General features: G+C 43.0%; 1 protein-coding gene across 3 annotated transcripts in view; it reads right to left on the reverse strand.

Moving 5' to 3' along the window:
• GHR (growth hormone receptor) overlaps positions 1-21,228 on the reverse strand; it is a 546,779-nt gene that overhangs the window by 319,529 nt on the left and 206,022 nt on the right. The window lies entirely within an intron of this gene.

Raw genomic sequence — 21,228 nt, forward strand, 5'->3', positions numbered from 1 at the left:
CTCGGATTGGACATCACCACCCCGCCTCTCTACCTTGTCCAAACAGATAACACTTTGCATTCATTCAAATGGTGCCTTTCTGAGCAGATGACCTCCTTTATGTAGAATCCATCAGGCCAGCCACCCAGCACAGAATCCAGAAGCAGGTGGAGATCACTAGAGTAGCAGTGTCTACGTCAGTGATTTCCAGTTTTCAGAGGGATTAATCAGGTATAGTATATATATAGTTATATCGGTCCAAGTTGGCCGCCCCTTCATTTGCAAGACTGCTATCTCGGCCTTTGAAGACCTCTTTCCCCAAAGAGCCACTGAAAGTGACAAGCCTATGTCAACAACTACTGGCATCTTAATGAGTTTCACCACAGACACAGATGGAACTTCAAATAAAAATGAGACGTACCACCTACTTCAGAACATATCAATTGTATTAGAAGTCCTTAGTCAAAGCAGCCATTTTTGAACACATTCTGTATTGCTTGTTGTTCTCCCTGTATGCTTGTATAATAAACAATCTTAATTTTTTTTTGATTTGGCTTCAGAATTTAAAGTTACTTTAACCCCTTGAGTTTGGGTTTCCCCAACAGGACAGGTCATCTGTCCAGCATGTCACCCGTCTGGCAGGGACAGCGATGAACATTTGGGAGAGGTTCCAGGTCAGTAGGGAAAAGACAGAGGCACACAATCCTTCCTGCATACCTCTCCAATTGGGTACAGACCAGCCAGGCCACATTTCACCCCTTAAGACAAACGTTTATACAAGTTCTGTTCTCTGCAACTGGACTCTGAGGGGGACATTTACTAAAACTGGTGCACACAAAATTTGGTGCAGCTGTGTATAGTAACCAATCAGTTTCCGAGTTTTATTGTCAAAGCTTAATTGAACAAGCTAAAGTTAGAAGCCGATTGGTTACTTTGCACAGCTGTACCAGATTCTGTGCGCACCAGTTATAGCAAATTTCCCACTGAGGTTTTTCTGCCATTGCACGCATACCAGGCTTTACCACCCCACACCTTGAATTCATCTTTAAGGAAAGTTGGGTACTCTAAGTGAAAGTACAAAAGCACATTTACTTTTCCAGAAAACCTTACATCTCCTAGGTGTAGCTATACCTGGGCAACTCGGGGACATTCCCCATATTTCCTTCCCGGTGCCCCATATCCAGCTTCCAGAGCATGTCCCTCAAAATGACAAACTCTGCTGTACTTCAAAAGCAAAATGTTATCCAAAGCGGACTACATAGTTCTGCAATTACAGGTAAAAACCATGGTTCCCTCAGTAGATAGAGGAGCAGTGAGCATAGCCACCCAGAGACAGGAAGTACATTATGCACAAAATTAGCTGAAAATAAAGGAAGAAAAGCATGAAAAAGATAAATTGAATTTGCTACCTTATCTAAACACTGGTAAGCTATTACACAGTATATTACATTTTTGTTTTGGGGTTTAGATACGCTTTAAGATATGTATGTTCCTTGCAGCTTCAAAGTGTCAGGGCTGGGCTCTGCTAGTCAGTCTTGCCTGCTTAAGCCATCCAACCCAGATGATCTCTGCCTATGCCTTGGTCACATCTCTAGAGATGTGTTCCTCCTGTGTTCCTGTTAAAGACTTGCTTGGCTGACATTCCTTCTGGCTTCAGATCCTGCTTGCTGTTCTACTACACTCACCTCTGGCTCCGTGATGTTTTGGCTTGTCTGACTATCCGTTCCAGTTCCTGTACTCTGGCTATGTTTTGACTATGTTTACCTTTTTTATTATTAAACAAGTGTGATTAAACTGTACTTCTGTCTCAGTCTGATTCATGGTTTCTGACAAAGACATATGGAGTTTCCACCAGGGGCGTAGCATCAGGAGTCGCATTGGTGTCCCTGCCCATGCTACGGTGGGGGGGGGGGGGCTGCGCGGCCTCCTTGTCACTAGGGTTTTGATCTCTTGCAGGGGGAGGCATGCTGCTGCATTTATCATGGCAGGTGAAGGAAGCCTGGAACACCCACCTCCCACACATCAGCAGAGCCAGTCGGCTGTTGTGGCTGGCTACACAGAAGGGAGCACTGCTGGTTCTTCACTTCATTTGTTACCTGCCTTCATTCCCGCCCACCTCACCCGGCTTGAGGGCAGCTGACACTGCACTCAGCCTCACACAGGACAAAAAGCAGAGCTCCTCCTACCCGCAATGCACACAGTAGAGATTGGATTAATGTACAAAACTTTGATCTGCACATTGAGTAGCTGGCTGTTGCAGTTCTGACCTGTGAAATTCTCATACTGGAAAGGCAGCAAAGCTGCAACAGCCAGTTACAGATTGAGGCTGTGCCTTTAAAAGAATCCAACCTCAGCTGTGTGCAGTGTGTGAAGGAGCAGCTCTACCGAGAGCCCTGCCAGCAGTAACCCATCAATTGCCCTACTGACGTCTGTCCTATGCTCTGCTGACCACATCCCCTGCATTACTGACCCCATCCTTTGCCCTACTGACACATGTCCTGTACCCTGCTGACCCTATGCTCTGCCCTACTGAACTCTGTCCCATACCCTGCTGACCCCATCCTCTGCCCTGCTGACTCGCCTTCCACCCTGCCAACCCCTGAACACTGCCCTGCTGACCTCCCATCCTCTGCCCTGCTGGCCTCTGTACACTACCTTACAAACTACTGAGCCTATCCTGTACCCTGCTGACTTCCCTTGCTCTGCCACCCCCCTGACATTTTTAACTGCACTCCCACATCAGACAGACTAGAATTGGTCCTGGTGTTGAGTTGGACACCCGACCTGCTTGCTTTCATTTTGGACTGGTAATTAACTAGTTATTGGCAACTGCTAATTTACAGGTGCAGAAATTGGGACTGATCTGTCATGTGATAATGCAGGAATTGGTGCAAAGAAAAGGTTTGAAGGTGCAGAATTTTGGGTGACTTGAGGTGTGAAAGTGCAGGAATTGGGGATGATCTGAGGTGTGAAGGTGCAGAATTTGGGCTGATGTCCCAAATCCTGTGAAGGTGCAGGAATTGGGGTAATCTAAAGGTGTGATGGTGCAGGAATTGTGGTGATCTGAGGTATGAATGTGCAGGAATTGTGGTGATCTGAGGTATGAATGTGCAGGAATCGTGGTCATCTGAGGTGTGACGATGCAGTAATTGTGGTGATCTGAGGTGTGAAGGTGCAGGAATTGGGGTGATCTGAGGTGTGGAGGTGCAGGAAGTGGGCTGATTTGAGGCTCAGTTGTCCATCCTGCTTTATGTGTGCCCCAGTAGCTAAATCACCCAGTCTACAGGATGTAGCGTTGTGACTGTGCAAAGCAAGGTGGAGACCATACTCTAGTCATCTGCTTGGATATGTCAGTGACTTATGGAGTACATTCACTATAGACGATGTATAAAAGTGTTTTAGGAGATTTGAAATCCACCCCCTACCTACAAAAAGAAAAAAAATCCTATAATCATTGTTGTTCAGTGACACTTTAACCCCCTCCCCTTACGTTTACACCAATACAGGGTGACGGGGCAAGCCTTTTCCCCCAGAGGCACACTCTCTGCTTAGCCACCCCATCCAGCCCCTCCCTGCCCTGGTCAACTGTGCACATGCACACAGGGTTGGGGCAGGCAGGCTGCACTCTGAGCTGTCGGGTAAAAGCGGTGATGCGCATGTGCAGCCAGCAGCAACTGAGTATCTTAGCATTGCGATGGAAGCAGCAGATGTAGTGGGGGGGTGTTAACTTTTGCTTTGGGGCCCCACAAGCTTCAAGTGACGTCCCTGGTTTCTACTACAGTGTTGATTATTTAATACAAATTTTATTTATGAACGTTTTATAAGAATGATTCTTGGGATCTTCCACAAGGAACTATATTATGCAAGTGCCAAAGAAGTACCTTGAAAAATGTACCTTTTGTCTGGAATTCTGAAATCACGCGACATCATCCTTATAGCAGTATATCTGCAGTGTGAAATCTAAGGCACTGCTGACTGACAGCTGGTCTCAGAAGATTTATGCCCTGTACACACGACCAGTTTTCCTGTCGGAATAAACTCTGAAGTTTTTTCTGACGGAATACCACTGAAACTGTCTTGCATACACACGAACACACCAAAGTCCGACCGTCAAGAACGTGGTGATGTATAACACGTATGATGGGACTAGAAAAAGGAAGTTCAATAGCCAGTAGCCAATAGCTTCCGTCTCGTACTTGCTTCAGAGCATGCGTCATTTTTGGTCCGTTGGAACAGCATAGAGACGAGTGGTTTTCCCGATAAGAATTGGTTCTATTTCTAGGTCCGTCAGAATTTGACGTAAAAAGTCAGATGGGGGATACACACGATCGGAATATATGATGAAAAGCTCCCGTCTGACTTTTTCTGTCAGACATTCCGCTCGTGTGTATGCGGCATTACATCTAGATTTGGTGATGTTGTTACTATACTGCCTCACGTTTAAGCACAATGGGCTCTCTCCTCCCGAATGGCAGCAGTGGTTGAGCTTAGACAATTTCATGCTCCCAACTTTGTGGGGACAGTTTGAATGTGGCCCCTTGCTGTTCCAACATGACTGTGCACCAGTCCCCTGGCCAAAGCTTATTTAAAATGGTCTGTTGCAAAGTGGAAAACTGTTCTGTGGCCAGACAAGTTGAAATTTGACATTCTTTTTGAAGGAGAGGGACAATATGGCTTCTTGCCAGCACTCAGTTCAAAAGCCTGTGTTTCTGATGATATGGGGGTGCAATAGTGCATATGGATTGGGCAGCTTGAACATGTGGAAATGTACCATCAATGCTGAAAGGATATATCCAGGTTTTATAGCAGCATATTGTACCATCCAGACAATGTCTTTTTTTCATGAAAGGCCTTGCATATTTCAGCAGGACAATTCTAAACCGCATACTGCATCTATGACAACAGCATGGCTTCATAGTAGAAGAGTCTGGGTGCTTAACTGGCCTGCCTGCAGTCCAGTTCTTTCACCAACTGAAAATATTTGATGCACCTTAAAAACGCAAAATATGACAAAGACGACTCAGGACTATTGAGCATTTAGAATCCTATATCAGGCAATAATGGGACAGCATTCCTCTCCAAAACTCCAGCAACTGGTCTGCTCAGTTCCCAGACATTTACAGAGTATTGTAAAAGAAAAGGGGATGCTACACTGCGGTAATCATGGCCCTGTCCCAACGTGTTGCTGTCATCAGTTTCAAAATGACTTTACAGAATTTTTTTGTTAAAATTGTACATTTTCTCAGTTTAAACATTTGCTATATTTTCTACTGGGAATAAAATATGAGTTTATGGAGATTTGCAATTCACTGCCTTCTGTATTTATGTCGATTTTACACAGCGTCCCAACTGTTTTGGACTTAGGGTTGTATAACTTAATTATACACTGCATCATAAGGCTAGAGGATTGATTTACAAAAGACGTTAGGTCCGTTCATTTAGCAAAGTGAGCACTCACTTAGCCAACTGGCCAATCACAACTCTTTTAGGGCTCATTTACACGTGTCTGCCCTTGCTGTCCCTCTGAGAAGTGATCCACAATAGATTGCTTTTTAGAGGGTGGTTGACAGGTGGCTGGAAGGCAATATTTTGCTTCTTCGCCACCTGTTTTAACTCTCAAAGGCTCACACCACTGCACCACAACTGCAAGCATTGCACGTGGTTGTAGGACAGTTGTGGCAAGGCCCCACTCATTAGGCCTTAGTAACTCAGGCCATATGAATGTGTCCAAAATATGAAAACGAGAAAAACTGCACTATTTTTCTTGCATTTTGAAATCTACTTTATTCTGAATCTATTTGTTTTGCAAAGTAAAGTGTTAATCAGAGTAAAAGACTACCAAGACCTGTTTTGCTCATGACTCATCTGTCTAGCTGATAGAGGGGGATTCTCCAGAGAACTTCACAGGTAGAAAAAAAAACACCATTTCAAAGTTTCCATTCAGTTAATAGATAATTTTACAGGATGTATTAAAGAGGAACTGCAGTCTGCTCACATAATTTGTAATAAAAACATCTTTGCCATTCTGAAGCTTCCCTCCAACCACTCTGCATATTATTTTATATATACTGCGATTCTGTACTTGCCAAATATGCTGCAGAAATCTCCCTCCACTGAGTCTGGCTGCATCCATTTTAACTGTGGACAGCTGAAGAGGCTGCCTGTTCACTTCCTGGATTTACTCAGACACAAAGAGGCACACCTCCAGCTCTGCAGCTCTCATTGGCCCTCATATGACTTATCCCCCTCCCTTCTTGGAAAACTCTCACGAGAGTGAGAGGGAGAGAGCTGTGCATGATGTCATAAGCCCAGACAAGAACGAGGAAGTGGGCTGTATAAGGTATTTACTGGCAGAAAAAAAAGGATGCTAATCCCCATATTGAAAATGAATAGGTTACTACAGTACGAACGTTCTTGTATGACAGAATAACAATTCAGAAGTGATGTAATATATTTATATTGTATTTTTGGACGAAACCTGTACTGATTAAACAAAAATCGTATAGTAGGAGAAAATTTTTCGGGTTTATGCCTTCAGAAAATTTCGGACAAAAGCTGTGAACTAACGATTTCTTGTACGATATTCTGATCGTGTGTACGGGGCTTTAGTAAATCTCCCCCTTTAGACGTAGAGAAGCCAACACATTCATTCATGCATTCACACTTGAGCCGAGTATCTTTGACTTTTTTACAGGCTTTTTTGGGGGGCATTGTACAGGGGTTTTGTGCATTTTAATGGGTGTCTGAAAATACAGTTGTTAGTCTATTTTAGCCAATGGAAAACTAGTTACTGTTTTCATTTATAACTTCTGTACTTTTTCTGCATTTGCAAATTTTTCCAGACACTTGAGCTTATAGTTCAAAAGAAGCTCAAGGACTTTTTCGAGCTACAAGCTTCAAGTTACACTACGTTCAGGTAGAGCTGGGCAATTTTCTCCAAACAAAAGCTTGATTCACGATTCCAATCAAGTTTTTTTTTTTTTGATGGACACTGCGCCGGTCCTGAGGAGCTGCGGGCAGGAGTTTTTAGGCGAGGCCGCGGCTTCGGCCAAGTCCGCGGCATCAGGCCTCGCAGACTAGGCCGAATCTGTGGCCTCACCTAAAAACTCCTGCCCGCAGCTCCTCAGGACCGGCACGGTGTAAACGCCGGTCCTGGTGAAAAAAATAAATAAATCAAAAAAATCGTTTTGCTGAAAATTTTAATCGATTTGACCTCTCAACTCGATTCAAGATTCAAATCTATATTTTTTCCCAGCCCTACGTTTATGTTCAGGCACAACTGAATGATGGGAGTTGAGCATTTGGAGCTTTGAGCTACAAAATGTTCAGATGTGAATGGGGCCTTACACAGTTATGCATTATTCTCCACTGATAAAGGTACTGTCGATCTATGATTTTTAAATGACCAGGAGTTTTATAGTTAAATTAAAGTTTCTTTTTATTGCCATACACCGTAGAAGGCCAGATACCAAATTTGCCTTCACGTATACACTCTAACGTCCCCTACTGCTTCCTTTTACAAAAAAAACGTAAATTTATTTTATTTCGGATTTTATGTGATAAGACCAACACAAAGTGGCACATAATTGTGACGTGGAAGGAAAATGATAAATGGTTTTCAAAATTTAAAATTTAAATTAAGTAAATATCTGAAAAGTGTGGCGTGCATTTTTATTCAGTCCCCTGTACTCTGATATCGCTAACTAAAATCTAGTGGAACCGAATGCCTTCAGAAGTCACCTAATTTGAAAAACCATTTATCATTTTCCTTCCACTTCACAATTATGTGCCACTTTGTGTTGGTCCATCACATAAAATCACATCACATAAAATCCCAATAAAACACATTTACATTTTTGGTTGCAACATGACAAAATGTGGAAAATTTCAAGGGATATTAAAACTTTTTCAAGGCACTGTATGCTGATCAACCTCCCAGGTCAATCCAGGATGACCAAACCTGAAGACATTTTCCATTGGAATCTTCTACTATTTTCGAAGTGGAGAGCATGGAAAACCTTATAACAGTTTTCTCTTTTTTTTTTCACGATCATCACTTTTATCCATGCTTAATAATCCAGTGACAACATTTTCTTAAAGAGGGATTTCACTGTAAAAAATAAAAAAATTAAAAGCCAGCAGCTACAAATACTGCAGCTGCCGACTTTTAATAAATGGACACTCACCTGTCCCGGGGTCCAGCGATGTCGGCAGCCGAGGCCGATTGATCGCTCTGCCATTCTAGATGAGGGAATCAGGAAGTGAAGCGTTGCGGCTTCACTTCCTGGTTCCCTACTGCACATGCGCGAGTCACGCAGCGCAATAGGAATGGTCCGCGCTGTCTCTGGGACCCGTGTGTGTCCCAGCAGACAGTGTGCCGGGACAGGAAGAGGCATAGACTCCCATGGGAGTCTATGCCCGGAAGTGGGTGCAAATGCCTGTCTTAGACAAGTATCTGCACCCCCTCCCTTCTGAAAGGTGCCAACTGTGACACCGGAGGGGGGGGAGGGTTTCGATGAGCGGAAGTTCAACTTTAGGGTGGAACCCCGCTTTAAGAATCAAATAAATCATGCTAAACAGCAGCTTTAGAAATAATATACCAATTTTATCAACAGACTTTCATGGAAAAAGTCATTTGCACTCGGATTTCAAAAGAGAATATGAAGATCCACACAAATTTCCTGAGAACATGCTGTCCTTGCCGGTAAAAGTCGCCTGCAAACAAATTCCACATTTGTGTAAACACGGCCCTGTAGCTGAGTACGCCGTGCAAACAGAAAACAAAAATCACTTAACCTAATTTATACTCCTTATCTTACATTTACCATCTCAATTTCTCTCTCCTTGTGTTAGCTTACACAACATGAGACAAAACAACTTAGTGAAATTCACATACCTCTAACCTAAATAATAATTTCCCCCTTTCATGGAGCTGAAAGCCAAAATTTGCAATGGGAAAAGATTCAAAAATGGTTTTACAGCCATGAAATGCGACTTCCGAGCTCCTTAAATATTCACATTTAATAAGTGCTTAATCCACGCTTTGAAATTTCTGGAGAAAGGAGTTCATCAGAAATAGGAGGTAAACAGAATTCTGGGGCCAGGCCAGTTCGATCAGGCATCTGTTTTGTAAAATCAACATGTTTCACAAGACACATCTGTAATATGGTTCACTGAACTGCTTTAACTTTTCCAGCTAAACCTTAAATAGATGTGATAACTGAGACAGCAAAAAATCGGTTTACTTATTGTGAAAAAAAAAACAGTTTGCCTCTGTCTTATCAATGATGACTCATTATGATAGAGTTGAAGTTGATGAGACTATGTTAAAGTGGTTGTAAACCTCAGACATGAAATATGAGCAAAGCATATCCATCTATAGTGCGTACTTGTCTCAGTTAAGAGTACTAAGGCTTCATGTACACTACAGCTCCTAAACTTGAGTTTGGGAGCTTTTGGCATTTTGTTTTTTGCCAAAGCTCCTAAACACAACTCTATGTACACACATAGGCTTTTAGGATCGTTTAGGAGCTGCCGTTAGGGAAGGTTCTGGTACAATAATTTTTATTGTAATAATTATAACATCTTGACAAACGTTCACCCGTGCAGGGGTATAGTTCAGTGAGTATAACAATAAAGTAACTTTTATAGGTATTGGTCGTCTACTGGTGACCTAATGGGATAACCCAAAGGTCCATATAAATCTGCAGAGCATAAGGGTCGACTAACTAGGGCCCTAGATGCTGGTGCACTGGATAACAGCGGTGGGTATTGTGTGTACTGGTCCATCCGAGGATCCAGCATGACCCTAAAGCAGTTATGGTAAACCTTGGCACCCCAGATATTTTGGCACTACATTACCAAAGATGCTCATGCACAGAGTAGTTGAGCATTATGGGAAATGTAGTACCAAAACATCTGGGGTGCCAAGGTTCGCCCTCACTGAGCAAGGGAGACCAGGGGTGGCCATAAGCATAGTGTCGGTTGTAAAAAGAAGAAAGAAAGAGGAGAGAGATAAGAAAATAAGGGTCAGGATAAAAAGAAAGGTGGGGGGCGAGTCCTGCAAGAGGGGGGAGGCGACAGGTCTGCTCTAAGGAGGTTAGAGGAGATTTAGCCTCTCTCAACCTCCCTTTCTTGAGCGCAGACGAAACATGTTCAGGATAGGAACGTTTTGACGGCCAGCCAACGGTCATAATAGGCTATGTGTACATGAAGCCTAAAGCCCCGTACACATGATCTGATTTTCCGCAGACAAAACCTCTGAATTTTGTCTGAAGGCATGTGCCTGGATTTTGTCTTGCATACAAACGGCAAGGAATTGTCGGCCAACAAACACAGTTAGTGACGTACTACATGGTTTTTCAGCTCTTTGGCGCCACCCTTTGGGCTCCTTCTGCTAATTTCGTGTTAGTAGAAGTTTGGTGAGTGTTGATTCGCGCTACTCATTTTGTGCTTTTCATTTAGCAATTTTCAGTTTGCCCTTTTCATTTTGTTTCTGAAAAGCCATTTGTCTACCAGACATGTTGAGGAATAGGAGATAACGTATTTATTATTGGCCAAGGAGTTATTGCTTTGACCCAGTCCAGTCCAGGAACAGGAGGAGGATTTCTTGTACCAAAAATTGGTTGCTTTATTAACCGTGACCAATCATGTCATATGCCTTTTGCTGCGGAAGCTCCAGGAGTAAAATCTGGATGATTTTTGGAAATTATCTCAGGATGACGGACCCCTGCTTTTACCAACTCTTGGTATTGTTGACCCCCTATATTAAGAAGCAGGACACATGCATGAGGCTTCTATTTTATTTTTTAGCTTGAATAATGATTTGATTTGGTATATTTTCTATATTTTTGGATACATAGAATGCACTTTTTGGTTAAGTTCTATTGGCAGATAGCATGTCTAATTTTATTTGTTTTCTTTTTTTAATGCACAATAAAAAAAATTGTGAAGAATAATACTTGGCTATGTGTTTTACTTCAAATGACAGTTTGGGAGTAGGCAGTTACACTTTAAAAAATACAATGTAAACTTAACAAGGGACACCAACATAGTTGTATCTTAAAAGATCTTAAAAACTACGGTATAATGGTGTTGTGGTAACTTCGCCAAAAAATAAAAATAACAAGCATAATAATATTATTCTTAAAATCACTAGAAAAAAAAAAGCCTTTGAAAATTAGTTTACAATAACTCCATCAGTATCTCCAGCAAAGCAGCTTCATTATTATCCCATTAAAGAAGAAGAGAATGTGTGCTGCATTTTGAGATTTCATAATTTGCCGCATCACGAATTGTTAATTCTCCATTACGAACACTAGTTTACAAGACAGACCACTTCCAGCTCATCCTTGCTTCTGAGCATGCGTGTTTGTACTTTGGACTTTTGTCCAACAGACTTGTGTACACTCGCTCGGAAAATCCGACTACCGACATTTGTCCGTGGAAAAATTTAAACCCTGCCATCCAACATTTGTCCGTGGAAAATCCAACAATTGTCCGATGGAGGATACAAATGGTCAGATTTTCCATCAACAGCCTGTCATCACACATTTTCCGTCAGAAAATCCGATCATGTGTATGCGGCTTAAGTGTCATTTCTCTCTGCTGCCTTGTTCCTCTGCTATTGGCATGAATCACTTCTGACAAGTTTTCCTGACACCAAGAGAAAAAAAGGTAACAGGGGAGGGATCTTCAGCTGATTGACAGCCTCAGATCTGTTTCTGTTCCCGTGTGCTGTGTGGAGACCAAGGTCGACAATTACCTGGGGGATCCTTAAGTAGACAGATGGAAACCGTTTTATGCCACCAAAAAGATCATCATTTTCTTAAAGCGGAACTTTACCCATAACAACTTAATAAAAAATAATGTTCTTTAGCAAGGAACACACATTCCACATAATTATGCTACCAAACGAATGTGTGTTGTATATTGCTTCCAGCATTGCTCCTGTTTCTTCTTGCTGGAGGCTGCCATTTTGCTGAAAACCAGAGTCCCAGCTGTAAATCATAAAGTGGAACTAAACCCATCGATTTACCAATTTCAAAAAACAGTTCGATTTGATTGTGCTCTCAACCAAACTGTCACACCATCAAATGGCTGGTGTCCTAACTGATCACATGTGCAGCAGTATGGCAGTTGCAGTTCAAACAGAAGCAGCTTCCTTGGCTTTAAGGCTGTCAGCAGATCAGCCCCTACAAACTCAGCAGTGCCTAAAAATAGAGAGCAACTGAGCATGTACAGAAAAGGGAGAGATAGTGTATTACTGGATTTTAAACAGTACAAAAACATATTTTTAATGTTTTACATATCTGCAAAAGGGGCCAGCCTAAAGGGATCTAGCAGGGCTTAAATTTCTCACTATAGTTCCACTTAAAGTTATTACCTTTTTAAATCGGAAATCCATTGACTTAACAGTTTCAAAAAACAGTTACATTCTGGCATGTGCCGGGAAAGCCAATGGTCATATTAGTTGTGCTCTCAACCAAACTTGCAAACCATCAAACGGCTGGTGTCATATCTGATCACATGTGCAGCACCATGGCAGTTGAACATCAAACAGAAGCTTAGATGGTGGCTTCCTTGGCTTAAAACGATAGGAGGGTTTAGTTCTGCTTTAATATTTTGACATAAGCCCAATACACACGATCAGAAATTCTGCTTTTGGTCAGAAATTCTGACCGTGGTATGCTCCATCTGACTTTTGCTGGCAGAATTCCAGCCAGCAAAAGATTGAGAGCAAGTTCTCTATTTTTTTGGTTGGAAAAATTTCCGATCGTTTGTACAAATTCTGACGCGCAAAATGACTACGCATGCTTGGAAACAATTCGACGCATGCTCGGAAGCATTGATCTTAATTTTTTCGTCTCGTCATAGTGTTGTACGTCACCGCGTTCTTGACGGTTGAAAGTTCTGAGAACTTTTATGTGACTGTATGTATGCAAGACAAGCTTGAGCGGAATTCCGTGGGAAAAACCATCCGCTTTTCTGTATGGGGCATTAGAAATGTCTTTTCATCAATACATAACTTTGGTCATATGACACAGCCGTACGGGCGGTCTCAGACATATCTTGCACAACTGATACTATCCAACTGAACACTCGGGCCCCCCAGGGCCTGACGGGCTCTCCCACAAAAGCGTTTCTTACTGTTAGAAAACATATGACAACATTGTATAGCTTTATTATCAATGGGTCACCTGCGCGTCTCCCACTACCCCCCAAAAAAATGGAAGTATTACTTCAAACTTCCAAAAATCTATACTCCAAACTCACTTACTATTCATAATTGGTCAGTTGGCAACTGTCCTATTTACCATTTTGCCGCAAACCTAAACACTTATCCTACTTCCCTTTCCAACCTCCTCTGCCTCCTTCCCCTCATACTATCCCCTTGTCCCTTCCCCTAACTATACCCTTTTACTCAATTACAATCCCTTTCCGCCCTCACAGCACACTTTACCGAAGCCGGTTGCAAACAACAAACTGATCTAGGCCCTTAAGACTTTAATCTACTCATTCTACGGTCTCAACATGGCATACGCCTTCCTGAGGAAAACACCAACCATTATTTACACAATGTAAATGGTCTAAACATACCAGAGAAAATGACCAAATTGCTAAGAGAACTCAAAAAAATGCCCCTACGTCGCATTTCTCCAAGAAACACATTTTAAAGACAAAAACATCCCCAGACTCACTGATAATGTCTATACGACAGCCTACCATGCTACTAATCCCCTCGCCAAAACCAAAGGAGTGTCTATATTCATTAAAAGAGACGCACCCTTTGAACCTTAACAGCAGCTTATTGACCCAGATGGTCGATATATATTCCTCAAAAGCTCATGGGAAGGTGCCCCTATCACACTTTCAAATGTGTATTTCCTGAACACTGCCCACATCACATTCTGCAACAAAATAATTGAAGAGCTTAAATGGTTTGCAGAAGGCTGCATCATCCTGGGAGGGGATTTCAACATCCTTCTCTCGCCACTTAAAGACACCTCCACAGGACACACATTCGTCACCTATAAGATCCTCAAGCGAATAAAATCCTTACTACAATCCCTAACACTGGTCGACACATGGAGATCCACACACCCTACAGAGAAAGATTTCACATTTTACTCTACTCCACATAAAAGATATTCAAGAATTTACCTCATCTTTATTTCACAAAGAGATCTTGGCAATCTAATCTCAGCCAAGATCGTCATTATAGCTCTCTCCAATCACGCACCCACTGCCATCTCATTAAAATTAGATGCACCCCATCAAACCACCTTTAATTGGAGACTCAATGCCACGCTCCTCACCGACCAAACAATAAAAGATGAAATACATAGTGCTATCAACACCTATTTCAACAACAATGCCAACACCAACACAAACCCACTAAACAACTGAGAGGCACACAAAGCAGTTATAAGAGGTGAACTCATAAAATGGGGAGCCAGGAAAAAAAGAGAAAGAGAAATTGAAACACTATCCCAACAAATTGCCACACTGGACTTACAACACAAATAATCTCAGTCAATCATAGTGGAGGAAAAATTGACACAAAGCAGAATATCCTTGAGACTTAGTCGAGATCTAAAAATCAAACAATCCCATATATTTTACGAACATGGAGACAAAAGTGGGAAACAATTAGCCAAAGCTTTGAAAGACACCACAATTTCAGGCCACATTCATGCCATTAAGAATAAGGAAGGGACACTAAAACATAAATCCAAAGAAATCGCAGATGTCTTCCATAAATTTTATTCCAAATTATATAACCTACCACCTCAGCATAAGCCACCCCACCTAACGCAATCAAAACGGGATATAATTCAATCTTTCTTAGAGGACAGCAAAATCCCTTCCCTTTCAGCAGGGGATTCAACAAACTAGAAGAACCCATATCCACAAATGAGGTCACTGAAGCAATAGCAGATTTAAAAACGGGGAAGAGCCCGGGCCCTGATGGCTTTACCTCACAGTACTACAAAACTTATACCCACTTACTTTCAAAGCCCCTTCAATCCACCTTCAATTATCTTGCAAAGAACAAAACCAATTCTAACTCCTTCCTCATGGCACACATAGCTGTAATCCCCAAACCCGACAAAGACCATACAGACTGCGCACATTTTAGGCCTATCTCCCTCCTAAACATTGACCTCAAACTCCTTGCCAAAATAATAGCTAACAGACTAAAACCCCTCCTAGCAAAGATTATTGGCCCTGAACAGGTAGGGTTTATGACAGGTAGAGAAGCCCGCAATAACATTACAAAAGCTTTAAGCCTAATTCACTTTGCCCAAAACTCTAAAACCCAAGGAATATTACTCTCCACAGACGCCGAAAAGGCTTTTGATAGAGTCTCATGAGATTACATGCTGTCCACATGTGCTCACATTGGTTTAAACGAAAACATGTTAACATGGATCTCAGCCCTCTATCATAAGCCCCCAAGCAAAAATTTAAGTGAATAATACTCTCTCTGAACCCCTAAGGATCCACAACGGCACTCGCCAAGGCTGTCCCCTCTCTCCTCTACTCTTTATTATAGCCCTGGAACCCCTAATAAGAGCATATAACTTAAAGCGGGAGTCCACCGGGACTACGGGTTTTTTTTTTTTTTTTAAAGCCAGCAGCTACAAATACTGCAGCTGCTGACTTTTAAAATAGTGACACTTACCTGTCCAGCGCGCCCACGATGTCGGCACCCGAAGCCGATCTCTAGGTCGCCTGTCGGGTCCTGCCGCCGCCATCTTGGGTATGGGAATCAGGAAATGGAGCCTTTCGGCTTAATTTCCTGGTTCCCTACTGCGCATGCGCGAATCGCGCTGCGCAATAAGGACGCTCCCCGCTGCCTCTGGGATCTGTGTGTTTCCCAGCAGGCAGCGGGGCACTTGCGGGAAGGGGCGGGCACTTGCGGAAAGGGGCGTAAGTTATGCCCCTTTCCGCAGAGAGCTATCCCGGAAGTGGGTGCAGTTACCTGGATTATCCAGGTAACTGCACCCCCCTCCCCCCTGAAAGGTGCCGATTGTGGCACCGGAGGGGGGGAGGGTTCCGATGAGCGGAAGGTCCACTTTAGGGTGGACCTCCGCTTTAAACAATTACATAAAAGGAGTCACAGTAAGCAACAGAGAATACAAACTAGCCGCATATGCGCATGATCTCTTGTTCTTTGTATCTAATCCCCATATCTCCATACCTAACCATACAATTTTCAAAACCTTCAGACTCATCTCTAACTTTAAAGTAAACCGATCGAAATCTGAAGCACTTAGCCTCACCCTGCCCCACGACCAGCTAACGATGTTAAAAGATAACTACCCTTATAAATGGGAACAGAATACACTTAAATATCTAGGAATATATCTAACAAATAGCCTTGACTCTTTATATAACACTAATTACAAACCTTTACTAGTCGCAATAAGGAAAGACCTTCGTAGGTGGTCCCCAAAAATGTTCTCATGGTACGGTAGACTTTCAATCCTGAAGATGACAATACTTCCCAGACTCCTATATCTGTTTAACTCCCTACCCATTAGAATCCCAGGAATCTTTTTCACAAAACTCCTCACAGTACAAAGAAACTAGAATTAATTTCAGACTAATATTCTAACATTCTAACATTACCCAAAAGCAGAGGGGGTGTAGGGTTACCAGATTTCAAAAAATACCATCAGGCTTCACATATTACCAGATTAATAGGCTGGCTTGCCATGGTCCAAATAAAGATTGGGTTCAATTGGAAAGCAACCTGTCTTCATATCAAACCCTTTTCTATCCATGGTCCCTTCACTCCAAGAAAAACAAGCAAATAAACTAGACATGTGCATTCGTTTTCGTCCGAATTTCAGCTATTTTCGTTTTGACAAACGATAACAAAAGCACAAAATCCGAAAAACGAAAGATCCGACATAAATAAATGCTTTATTTTCATTTTCATTGTTACAACAGTTCGATATAGAATAGGAGATTCGACATGACTCTGACAATAACAATCTGTCTATAGAACCTGTGGTCGAATGTGCCTAACCTTACCTCTATTAGTCCAAGATTATATAGAGAAAATATTCGACAGAGAAAAAAGATTTGACAGAGAGAAAAGATTCTGCAAGTTACTGTCCTAAAAAGTGTTTGGGGACCCGGGTCCTGCCCCAGGGGACATGTATCAATGCAAAAAAAAGTTTTAAAAAAACGGCCGTTTTTTCGGGAGCAGTTATTTTAATAATGATTAAAGTGAAACAATAAAAGTGTAATATTCCTTTAAATTTCGTAGCTGGGGGGTTGTCATAGTATGCCTGTGAAGGGGCTCATGTTTCTGGTGCTTAGAACTGTCCCTGCAGAAAGTGTCATTTATGCAGGAAAAAAAGTCCTTTAAAATCACTCGCAGCTATTATGAATTGTCGGCTCCGTAATACAGAGAACACTCATTGAAAGTCATTGATAAAAAAATAAATAAATAAATAAAAAAAAAAGCGTGGGGGTCCCCCAAATTCAATTACCAGGCCCTTCAGGTCTGGTATGGATATTAAGGGGAACCCTGCCTCAAATTTAAGAAAAAGTTTGACGTGGGGTTCCCCCTAAATATCCATAACCAGACCCTTCAGGTCTGGTATGGATATTAAGGGGAACCCCGCGTCAAATTTAAAAAAAAATTGACGTGGGGTTCCCCCTAAAAATCCATACCAGACCCTTTATCCGAGCACGCAACCTGGCAGGCCGCAGGAAAAGAGGGGGGGACGAGAGAGCGGCCCCCCTCCCTCCTGAACCGTACCAGGCCACATGCCCTCAACATTGGGAGGATGCTTTGGGGGTCTGTGACCCCTCAAAGCACCTTGTCCCCATGTTGATGAGGACAAGGGCCTCATCCCCACAACCGTGGCTGGTGGTTGTGGAGGTCTGCGGGCGGGGGCCTTATCAGAATATGGAAGCCCCCTTTAACAAGGGGACCCCCAGATCCCGGCCCCCCCCCCCTGTTTGAAATGGTAAGGGGGTACAAAAGTACCCCTACCATTTCACAAAGAAAGTGTAAAAAATGGTTAAATAAAACAAACACACTTTTGAAAAATTCCTTTATTAAAAATAAAAAAATGATTCCAGCGGCGGTAATCCACTCTTGCTATCCAGCGACGGACGGTCATCTCTCCAGCGATGTCTCATCTCATCCAGCGCAGCATCCTTCTTCTGTCTCCGTGGAGGAGACACTGCAGGCATTCCGGCGGCTGACGTTTCTTATATACGGAGGGCGGGGCCACCCGTCACCTGACCCCGCCCCCCTCTGATGCAAGGGGAAACCCGGGGTTCCCTGTGACTTATGGGTGACCCCGCACCCCTCTGATGTAACACAGGCAGGTTTCCGTTACATCAGAGGGGGGCGGGGTCACCCATACGTCACGGGGAACCCCGGGTTTCCCCTTGCGTCAGAGGGGGGCGGGGTCAGGTGACAGGTGGCCCCGCCCTCCATATATAAGAAACGTCAGCCGCCGGAATGCCCGCAGTGTCTCCTCCATGGAGACAGAAGGATAGATTCGCTGCGCTGGATGAGATGAGCCATCGCTGGAGAGATGACCGTCCGTCGCTGGATAGCAAGAATGGATTACCGCCGCTGGAATCTTTTTTTTATTTTTAATAAAGGAATTTTTCAAAAGTGTGTTTGTTTTATTTAACCATTTTTTACACTTTCTTTGTGAAATGGTAGGGGTACTTACCCCCTTACCATTTCAAACGGGGGGGGGGGGGGCGGGATCTGGGGGTCCCCTTGTTAAAGGGGGCTTCCAGATTCTGATAAGCCCCCCGCCCGCAGACCTCCACAACCACCGGCCACGGTTGTGGGGATGAGGCCCTTGTCCTCATCAACATGGGGACAAGGTGCTTTGAGGGGTCACAGATCCCCAAAGCATCCTCCCAATGTTGAGGGCATGTGGCCTGGTACGGTTCAGGAGGGAGGGGGGCCGCTCTCTCGTCCCCCCCTCTTTTCCTGCGGCCTGCCAGGTTGCGTGCTCGGATAAAGGGTCTGGTATGGATTTTTAGGGGGAACCCCACGTCAATTTTTTTTTTAAATTTGAGGCGGGGTTCCCCTTAATATCCATACCAGACCTGAAGGGTCTGGTTATGGATATTTAGGGGGAACCCCACGTCAAATTTTTTCTTAAATTTGAGGCAGGGTTCCCCTTAATATCCATACCAGACCTGAAGGGCCTGGTAATTGAATTTGGGGGACCCCCACGCTTTTTTTTTTATTTTTATTTTTTATCAATGACTTTCAATTAGTGTTCTCTGTATTAAGGGATAAATGACACTTTCTGCAGGGACAGTTCTAAGCACCAGAAACATGAGCCCCTTCACAGGCATACTATAGATAACCCCCCCCCCCCCCCTACGAAATTTAAAGGAATATTACACTTTTATTGTTTCACTTTAATCATTATTAAAATCACTGCTCCCGAAAAAACGGCCGTTTTTTAAACTTTTTTTTGCATTGATGCATGTCCCCTGGGGCAGGACCCGGGTCCCCAAACACTTTTTAGGACAGTAACTTGCAAATTAGCCTTTAAAATGAGCACTTTAGATTTTGAACGTTGGAGCCCCATAGACTTTAATAGGGTTCTAAAGTATGCTATATACTAGCTCCGTCGAATCTTCTTTATACATTCGACAGACACCATAAGCCTTCAAAGACAGATTCGACCGTAATTCATGTGGAATTTCGGACGAATGCAATTTTTGAACGAAAAACGAAATAAATAAAAACGAATTTCGGGAGTAACTAAATAAATTAAGTTTTCGGACGAAAACGAAATTCCGAAACGAAATATTTTACTCTGCACATGTCTAAAATAAACCACCCACTAATTGCGAACACAATCCATATTTGGCACTAAATAGCAGGCCCATATAAAATTGCATCCATCCCCGGGCCTCCGACACCAATCGCCAACAATCCTGATTTTACGCCAGGTATGCACCATAATCTACCACATGATCTTCTCACCTTTCACTGCATAGCTGGCTCAAACATTAAGTCATTTGAAATGCTCCGCTCCAAGGTAGGTGAATCATCCCCAGCTTTTGGTTCTATACGCAACTGAAGGACTTCCTGATAAACAGCAAACACAAATCTCAATATCACAATGGTATATACCCCCACAGAGGGCTGGGAGAGGATTCCACTCAGCCTCGGACACATGCTGGTGCTGTAAGCCCTTGTACACACGATCGGAGATCGGAATGTGTCCGATCGGAGCGTTTTGTTGGATATTCCGACTGTGTGTGGTATGCATCGGACTGTTTCCGTCGGAATATCCGTCGGACCAACTTTTCCAACTTGCCGGAAATATTTTCCGACAAAATGCTCCGATCGGACATACTTTGATCATACTTTGATCATGTGTAGAGAATTTCAATCGGACAAAGTGCCACGCATGCTCAGATCAAATTCCTACATCAAAGCTATTGGCTACTAGCCTGAACGTAGTCCCATCATAATGAAATAAAGTCATCACGTTCTGAAAGATTGGATTTTCCGACAACTTTGTCCGACCGTATGTATGCAACAGTTTCGGACAAGATCCGACGGATTTGGTTGTCGGAATCTCCGACCGTGTGTACAAGGGCTAAGTCTCACATCAAATCATTTTTGCACATCTGGTGGGAGTGCCCACCCATCCTTGCCTACTGGGACGAAATTAAGACCTGGATAAAACATGTCACAGATACCAAACTAGAACTGAAAGCGGCTGCTTGTTTGATTAACATAGTCCCCATCACTCTAAGCAAATATAAAAAGTCACTCTCACGACACCTACTTATTTCTGCCAAAACTCTCATACCCATTTTGCTGGAAATCTACGAAAGTCCCAGGAGTCAAGGATTGGTTAAACAGAGTACAGTATATCTATAAAATGGAATAAATTGTGGCCATGAAGAGAGAAAACAGCTCAAACTTCAATAAAACATGGCAACCCTGGTTGGTATTCACTCTGTCTCCTGAATACCAATCACTCATTCAGTGAAATATCCACTCCTATTAATTTTTACCATTGCTGTAATGTCATAAATAAATTAGGTCTGTATAGTTAACGCAATCAAGAATTCTTGAGCACTGAGCCCCCTCCCCCCCCCCCCATTTCCCAATCCCCCAATCCCACATATACTAACCCTAACAACCTTCTTTAGTTTACCTATCCATATCCAGTCTTTCTTACTCTGATGTTAATTGTAAGCTACACAATCTGGCATTTA

The sequence above is a fragment of the Lithobates pipiens genome, unplaced genomic scaffold (genome assembly GCF_037356315.1).
Source record: "Lithobates pipiens isolate NorthernLeopardFrog02 unplaced genomic scaffold, aLitPip1_a1.2 Scaffold_3, whole genome shotgun sequence".
Classification (NCBI taxonomy): domain Eukaryota; kingdom Metazoa; phylum Chordata; class Amphibia; order Anura; family Ranidae; genus Lithobates; species Lithobates pipiens.